General features: G+C 32.3%; 1 protein-coding gene across 1 annotated transcript in view; it reads left to right on the plus strand.

The window, feature by feature from the left end:
• The first annotated feature begins 1,153 nt into the window (after positions 1 to 1,153).
• The window catches only part of LOC145268672 (uncharacterized), a 9,932-nt gene continuing 2,078 nt past the window's right edge, over positions 1,154 to 9,007 (plus strand). Inside the window, exon 1 of the mRNA XM_080124164.1 lies at positions 1,154 to 1,266. The gene's annotated coding sequence lies outside the window, so the exon portion shown is untranslated. The remainder of the gene's footprint in view (positions 1,267 to 9,007) is intronic.

The following is a 9,007-nucleotide window of genomic DNA, read 5'->3' on the forward strand; positions in this document are numbered from 1 at the left end:
GACGTGTATCAGAATACTGCAGCTCCTGCCCAAATGTGGCAATAGTACTCCATTTTAGGATATACCTGGTCCTTATACAGATAGAGAATTGCATTACTGGAGTGGTAGAGTGATCCAACCATTTTTCCAGCAATCTTGGCAACAGATTTGATGTACGTGTTTCATTTCAGATCAGGAGTGAAAGCCAGTCCCAGAAGCTTGTAAAGACATGGAGTTTCCTTAAGATGCTCCATCCCAGATCAGGAACAAAGGTCAAACCTAGAAGCCTGCCAAAACAGAGAGCCTGCCCAAGACGAGAGCCATTCATTCCAATTGATATCAGATGGGGATCAGAACACTGATGATGGAAAGATAGAAGTTTGGTTTTACATGCATTAAAATTAACAAGCTACCTCTTTTCCCATTGCACCATGTGATCAAGATCAGACGAAAGAGAATCAGAGAGAACTTTGTACCCTTCTTTTACTGCCCCACTCCTCCAACAACCTGAACCCACTGGACTACGTTTGGTCATATGTGGAAAACATCACCAACATGACCTCCCACAACACCAAAGCCAACCTGATCGCCGACATCCGCTGAGTATTCACCGAGTTCCCACTGACGCTTGTGGAAAACGCAGGCTCCTAATTCTGGACCTGCATCGAGGCAGTGATTGAGGCTGAAGGCGGCTACATTGAATAGATGTCAGCTCTATAACATAATCAAGTTACCTGAATTGACATTTTTTTAAATAAAAGTTTTAAAATAAAGCTGTTGTTTTTCTTTAGGGCGACACTTTTATCGTTCTATCCCGTTTGGTCATACATCGAGAACATTACCACCATCGTTCTCCTCCATATTATCTATTTGGAATTTTTTTTTGTTAGGGGGGGGGGATAGTATTTATTGTTATAAGTGGACTATCCGCCCAGGCATTACTTTATTTTAAAGAAAATAGGTATATTAGACTGATTTCTTTTTGTAACCTGATGACTTCTACAATAGCGAGCCTAATGAGATGTTTATCTATTAAATGTAATTAAGCTAAAATATGAGACACCCTGTTTGTATACGACTTGTTGATTAAGTTGACCTGGGAGAGGTGCAGGGTGTGGTCTATTTTCTTGTGCCAAAAAAAAAACAAAAAAAAAACGGTAATTAATGACACCAACGCCCACCTTAGTTTCATACATATATAGCGTCCAAATTTGAGGTAAGGTGTCTCACTCGAGAACCGAGCTCCATTCGTCGCAGACTGTCCGGTACTTCACTTTTCTACGAAAGGTGAGAGCAGCTTTTGGTTTTTGAAATAACTTAATCCTTTCTCTACTTCTTTTTCTAATTTTTTAACTCCCTCGCCCCTCCTCCCCCTCTTCCTCTCGTTGTTGTTCTTCTTCCTCTTAACTGCCGTCAAGCTAGAGTTTTATACCATCTCTCCTCTTTCGCGTAATTTGTCACTTCTCCAAGCTACTTCGGCCTATCTTTTGGTACTTTCAATAACTTAATTCTGTCTTCACTTTTTCTTCAGAAAAAAAAGGTGATATCATCTATTTCGTATGTGAAATAACTAAACCATTTCTTTCTTTACTATCTTTCTTATTTTCTATTTCCGTGTCTCTTTTATTCTTCTTTTTTAACTCTCCCGCCTCCTCTCTTCCTCTTCTTATTGTCTCTCTTCATCTTAACTGTTGTCAACATAAGGTCTTATATAATCTCTCTTCCTTCCCGTAATTTGTCACTTTCCCAAGCTACTTCAATCTATTTTTTTGTTATATTTGTAATAACTTGTTTTTTGTTTGTTTTTGTTTTCCCTCTGCCTGTCTGCCTGTCTGTCTGTCTGTCTGTCTGTCTCTCTCTCTCTCTCTCTCTGTCTCTCGCAATTTCTCTTTTTTAGCCCTACAAAGTGCCTTCAATAAGTTTTTAACCTTTTTTCCGTATGGGCACATTTATTGATAGTACACACACGAAACTCTTGTACCCTTCGAAGTAATCTCCTCCGGCTGCAAAGCACTTGTTGTACCGTTCCAACAACTTCTGTAAACCTACATGGAAGTCCTTTTGTGAGAGCGTTGCAATGACCCTCGTCACAGCCTCTTTCATCTTCTCAATTGCCTTATAACGACAGCCTCTAAGTTTTTCCTTGAGCTTAGGAAATAACTAAAAGTCACAGGGAGCAAGGTCTGGAGTATAGGGAGGGCGAGGAACTGTCTTGATGCCCATCTTGCTGTCATGATAATATCTTTCTTTCTAATCTTCTCTGAGCACCCTTGGTACAAACTTCGCACAAATCACTGACATCTTAAGTTTCCCATGAATAATTGTGTGTACAGTTCCCACACTGACATCAAACTGTGCACTTATTGTCTTTATAACGGTACTTATCCATGAAATTTTTTATTTGGTCAATCAACTCTGGTGTTCTGACTTCCTTACTCCTTCCACACCTCTCATCGTCCCTCATAGACTTCCTGCCTTCCTTGAAACTCTTATGCCAGTCAAAAACTGATGTTCAATTCATGCAAGATGGTCCAAAAGCAGTCTGAAGCATTCCATACGTTTCTGTGGCATTTTTCCAAGTTTAAAACAGATTTTTTTACATATAGTTTTTCTAAAGTGTTCTCACGTCCAGATTGCATTTTTGAAATTCACCACCTGTGACAATCAAGCTTTAGTAGGGTGTATTCCAATTCCTGCTGTAGCTGTCTATTTGAACCTGAAATCATAGAAATTTGTCAGTTATCTCTTCTGTGAGAAAGAGTTTGCAGGGAAGAGAAAATGGCATCACCTAGTCGGTTTCGAAGCCGCTTTTGAACTCTATCAAGGCTAGATAGGGTGAGCTGTGCAGCTCCTGCCCAAATGTGGCAATAATACCCCATTTTAGGATGTACCTGGCTCTTATGCAGATATAAGATTGCATTATTGTAGCGGGAGAGTGACCCTACCATTTTTCTAGTAATCTTGGCAACAGATTTGATGTATGTGTTCCATTTTAGATCTGGAGTTACGGTCAGTCCTGCTTGTCAGGAGCTGGAGCTTCCTTAAGACAAGAGCCATTTATTTCAGTTGGGGCATGATGGTGGTCAGAGTGATTATGGTGAAAAGAGAGAAGCTTGGTTTTTCTTTTTCTTTTCATCAACTATCGCCAATCTTGCATTTTATACCATTTCTACTCCTTCCCAGAATTTATCACTTCCCCAAGCTACTGTTAGCTATCGTTTGATATTGATGTCATTATTTGATTCTATCTTTCCTTTTTTTTTCTCTTTCGCTCACAATGTCCCTCTCTCTTTTTCTATATTTTCCTCTTTTTTCTATCTTTTTCTTTTCTTTCTCTTTCTTTATTTTCTATCTCTTAATTTATCTGTCCCTTTTTCTTTTCTTACCGTTTCTCTTATTGTTAACAATCGTCAGTATTTGCCTCGCCCTTCTTCTTCTTCTTCTTCTTCTTCTTCTTCTTCTTCTTCTTCTTCTTCTTTTTTTTTAGTAAATTATTATTATTTTAACCTTTTAAAACCAAAAAGAATTGCTTGAAATAAATTACATTTTTTTTTTCTGAATAATTTTTTTTATATAAATTATAAAGGAACATTTATCAATTCACTTGCACGTTCTTTTTTTTTTTTTTTTTTTTAGTTTTAAAGAGAATCTATGATAAAAAGTAGTCTACTTTAACATGACATTTTATTATATATTCAAATAACTAATTTGAAACTGTAAACAGACAACCATGCTTTTTTGTATTTTAAAAATTCTTGGAGAAGAAGTGGTTTTTATGATTTTTAACTGTTAAAGAGCGACTATAAAGAGAAGTGATTCGGTTCTCATTAATTAACGTCTGCGATGATGATGCTTTTTTTGTGACACGGGACTTCGAAAAAGTAAATTAATATTTAGTTAATCACCAATAGTCGTCTTCTTATTCTTCTTCTTCTTCTTCTTCTTCTTCTTCTTTTTCTTTTTCTTCCTTTTCTTTCTTCTCATATGTTACCAATTTTGAATGTTGTAATCTCTCTCTCTCTCTCTCTCTCTCTCTCTCTCTCTCTCTCTCCTCTTTTATATAAGTTATCACTTCACCAAGTAGTTTCTCTTACTTAATAATAATCATAACTAGCAAAGCAAATGGAAATTCCACGGTAGTTGATTTAAAAAAAAAAAACCGCATCTATATATACGTAAAAGTGAACGTGTCTGTGTATCTGTTTGTCTGTGTATCTGTGTGTCTGTCTGTCTGTGTACATTTCCCTACGCAATAACTCTGTCAATTTTAAGTCTACAGACTCGAAATTTGATATACAGGGTACTGAGATTTGGGAAAATCGATGTGATCGGTTTTCGGCCAAACATTTGGCGATTAAGGGGTCAAAGTTCAACGATTCGACCTTTCAGAACTCTACCAAACTCCTCCGATAATTTTGGGTCTAAACACTTGAAATTTTAGATATAGGTTTCTTGAACATGGATCTAACTTAATAAAGTGATTTGAGGCCAAAACAATAAATTTTAAGGGGTCATAATAGGGGTTAAAGTTTTTTTTTTAATTGACCGTTTTTTTTTTTTTTTTTTTTTTGCTCAACATACACCTCCAAATACCCAGGCAACGCTAGGCACCGCACCCATGCTAGTTATAAATAAAATGAACAAAAAATAAAATAACGCAAATAGCAACGAATTTAAAACAATTTTTTTTTAGTAAATTATTATTTTTTAACCTTTTAAAACCAAAAAGAATTGCTTGAAACAAATTACATTTTTTTTATTTCTGAAAAATATTTTTATATAAATTATAAAGGGACATTGATCAATTCACTTGCACGTTTTTTTTTAATTTTAAAGAGAACCTATGATAAAAAAATGTAGTTTTCTCTTAACATGACTTTTTATTATAAATTTAAATAACCAATTTGAAACTGCAAACAGACAACCATGCTTTTAAAAGAGAAGAAGTGGTTTTTATGATTTTTAACTGTTAAAGAGCGACTATAAAGAGAAGTAATTCGTTTCTCATTAATTAACGTCTGCGATGATGATGCTTTTTTTGTGATACGGGACATCGAAATAGTAAATTAGGGTTTGTATTACTGTACACAGATTCGAAAAAGTTGTCAAAAAACAAATATATAACAAATAAATGTTATCAAAGGCAAGATAAGTTACTTTTCTGCCAAACTGGATATATTTTTGTGTTTTTATTCAATGTAACATATTTATTCAGCTCGAAAAACATACAGTGTTTACCGATGTATTCGAAAATTCGAGATGGCGTCTCACACCCTCTTTAACACGGTAAGTATGGAAAAAGGTGTTATAAATAAAAATCTATACAAAATACTATTAAAAACCCGCCGAATATATGTCATCCTATGTCACGGTAACATGTATTGAGCGAGTTTTTAACAGTATTTTATCCGGTTTTTTATTTATAACATCTTTTTTCACACTTACGGTGTTAAAGAGAGAATAAGACGTTATCTTGAATGTTCCAATACATCGGTAAACACTGCATGTTTTTCGAGCTGAATAAACATGTTACATTGAATAAAAACACAAAAAATATATCCAGTTTGGTAGAAAAGTAACTTATCTTGCCTTTGATAACATTTATTTGTTATATATTTGTTTTTTTGACAACTTTTTCGAATCTATGTGTACAGTAATACAAACCCGTAAATTAATATTTACTTAATCACCAATAGTCTTCTTCTTCTTCTTCTTCTTCTTCTTCTTCTCTTATTTATCTTCTTCTTCTTCTTCTTCTTCTTATTTATCTTCTTCTTCTCTTATTTATCTTCTTCTTCTTCTCTTATTTATCTTCTTCTCTTATTTATCTTCTTCTTCTTCTTCTCTTATTTATCTTCTTCTTCTTCTTCTTCTTCTTCTTCTCCTCTTATTTATCTTCTTCTTCTTCTTCTTCTTCTTCTTCTTCTTCTTCTTCTTCTTCTTAATTGTATCCATTTTTTAATTTTATATACGCTCTTTCCTTTCGCAGAATTTATCACTTTCCCAAGACACCCCAATCCATCTTTTGATGTTCAGAATAGAACCATCTTCCTTCTCCTTTTTGCTTTCCAATTTCTTCTTTCTCTTAATCATCGCCAATTTTGGATATATATCCTCTTTCCCATCATTTATATTTTTCACATTTTATCCATCTTTCAACCACATAGTGAATCTTGTGCCAGTTGTTTGATGTAGGTTCTCTAAACTAGAATATATATATATATATATATATATATATATATATATATATATATATATATATATATGTGTGTGTGTGTGTGTGTGTGTGTGTGTGTGTGTGATTAGTTTGTTTGGTTTTTTTTTTGGAAAAAGAAATCCAGCAGAGTGCTCAATTAAAAGGAAAATCCGAAATATAAGAGCGTATTTATATTTTGTGTACAGAAAGTTGTTAGATGAGACAAGTCATTGGTACCGTCGGTTTCAAGCCCGGTAGTTAGGACCGTTTAAGATATCAATATCAAACTCTCTTCAGCCAATACTCGTATTTCCGACTGAAGTATTGGCTGAAGAGAGTGTGTATATGGATATCTTAAACGGTCCAAACTATCGGGCTTGAAACCGACGGTACCAATGACTTGTCTCGTCTAACAACTTTCTGTACACAATATATATATACACGATATATATACACGATATATATATATATATATATATATATATATATATATATATATATATATATATATATATATATATAATTAAAAAAAATACTTTACAAAGGATGCGACGGAGGCAAAGTGTTCCCGTTTGTTTGTTTTTTTCCTCATAAAGGAAATGTTTCTTTTCCTTAACGTTTCATTGTTAAAATGTTTTTCTATCTAATAAGGCTGTTCTTGTGAAAATTTTCAAACGATATATTGTTTGAATTTGTCGAAATGGTCTTGAAACAATTGTAACTAACAATGGAATACACTTTTCGTTGCTATCAACCCATTTCTTGAAGTCTTGGTTTTTGTTAAAACCGTATATATATATATATATATATATATATATATATATATATATATATATATATATATATATATATATATTAAGTAATGTGATCTATAATTTAAAAGTTTAAAAAAATTTTTAAATTTAAAAATAAAAATTTAATTAAATTAAAAATCAGTTTCATAAGAAGGAACAACAACAAAGTCAATAAATTATAAAGATAATTGACTTTGTTGTTGTTCCTTCTTATGAAACTGATTTTTAATTTAATTAAATTTTGATTTTTAAATTTAAAAATTTTTTAAAACTTTTAAATTATAGATCACATTACTTAATATTGAATTAGCTCTAGGACATTTAACTATCGAGCTTATTATATATCTAAATTACAACGAGCATTTCCTGTATTTTAATTAAACTAGTAATTTCACTATTACATTAAAATACACTTAGCTCTTTAGACTATTATTCTAATCTCCTTTAAATTATATATATATATATATATATATATATATATATATATATATATATATATATATAATTTTGCTTTTATGTGTATTAGTATATTGAAACACTTCTTTCTACTTATTTAAAAAGAAAATACAACTTTGTTATATATGGGTCGTGGAATTGCATATTCTTTTAAACATTCATTTATACGGCATGATCACGTTTGACAAATCAACAGTTAAGCAATGATGAGCCTGACCAGTACCAGATGGGTAACCATTTGAAATATTCAGGTGCTGCATGCACTCTCCGCTTATCTCGGCATTGTTTCCAGTCGTCCTGGACTTCTCCTTGCCACTGGACTCAAGCAGTGCCGATTCAGAAGAGGTGTGGTTGGAGATTACGCAACCCTTGTCACACAATTTCATGCGTAGCTGATCCTTCAGGGGGGTATCCTTTGTCTTTCGACATTGAACAGAGGCATTCATGATATTCATATTAAAACCCCTTCTTTCTATTTATTTAAACAGAAAATACAACTTTGTTATATATATGGATCGTGGAATTGCATTCACTAGCAAAAGATCTAGCTAATTTGCATATTCTTTTAAACATTCATTTTAATCAATTCCCTATGAGTTATATATATATATATATATATATATATATATATATATTTATTTATTGTTTACATACATTTTGAATAACAAAAACCCGAATATATATATATATATATATATATATATATACTCCTATAAATCCGTTCCTCTTTTGTGTGTATTGATATTCATATTAAAACCCCTCTTTTCTATTTATTTAAGAAGAAAATACAATTTTCTTATAGATGGGTTGTAGAATTGCATTCGCTAGCAAAAGATCTAGCTAATTTGCATATTCTTTTAAACATTCATTTTAATTAATTCCCTATTAGTTTTTTTTCGGTTTTCTTATGGAATGATCAACTTTAGTCAACTGTACATAAAGAAATGCTGTAATAAGAACTAGAGAAAACGAGCAAAATGACAACAGTAAAGAAAACTACAAAAACACAAAAAGACAATTAATGAGAATAAACAAGTACAATAAAAAAGGAAAAAAAAAAGTAGAGAATAAATAAGGAAAGAAATATGACACTATTTTTCCCCGGGGAGAGTTACTTGGTTAAAGAACGTCAACTTTGCGCGCTGTAACTGCATTTCAATAAATAAATAATAGAATTATTATGGTGAGGGAGAACATCTTTGCAAATGGACGACAACGCGTGGTGGGTTCGATGTAAAATAACACCGTTGCACAGACAAAGAGATTTGCTTTGCATGTATATATATATATATATATATATATATATATATATATATATAGAGAGAGAGAGAGAGAGAGAGAGAGAGAGAGAGAAAGAGAGAGCGAGAGAGAGAGAGAGAGAAAAAGAGAAAGAGAGAGTGAGAGAGAGAGAGATAGGCGGCAAAAAGAAAATCCGCACTTATGATTTTTTCAAAACGTGCAAATTTAAGCTAAATTTAATGTAATTGTTTAAATAAACATTATATACATATATATATATATATATATATATATATATATATATATATATATACATATATACATATATATATACATATATACA

This window comes from Euprymna scolopes, chromosome 44 (genome assembly GCF_053919585.1).
Source record: "Euprymna scolopes isolate OS-2025 chromosome 44, ASM5391958v1, whole genome shotgun sequence".
In the NCBI taxonomy this organism is placed as follows: domain Eukaryota; kingdom Metazoa; phylum Mollusca; class Cephalopoda; order Sepiida; family Sepiolidae; genus Euprymna; species Euprymna scolopes.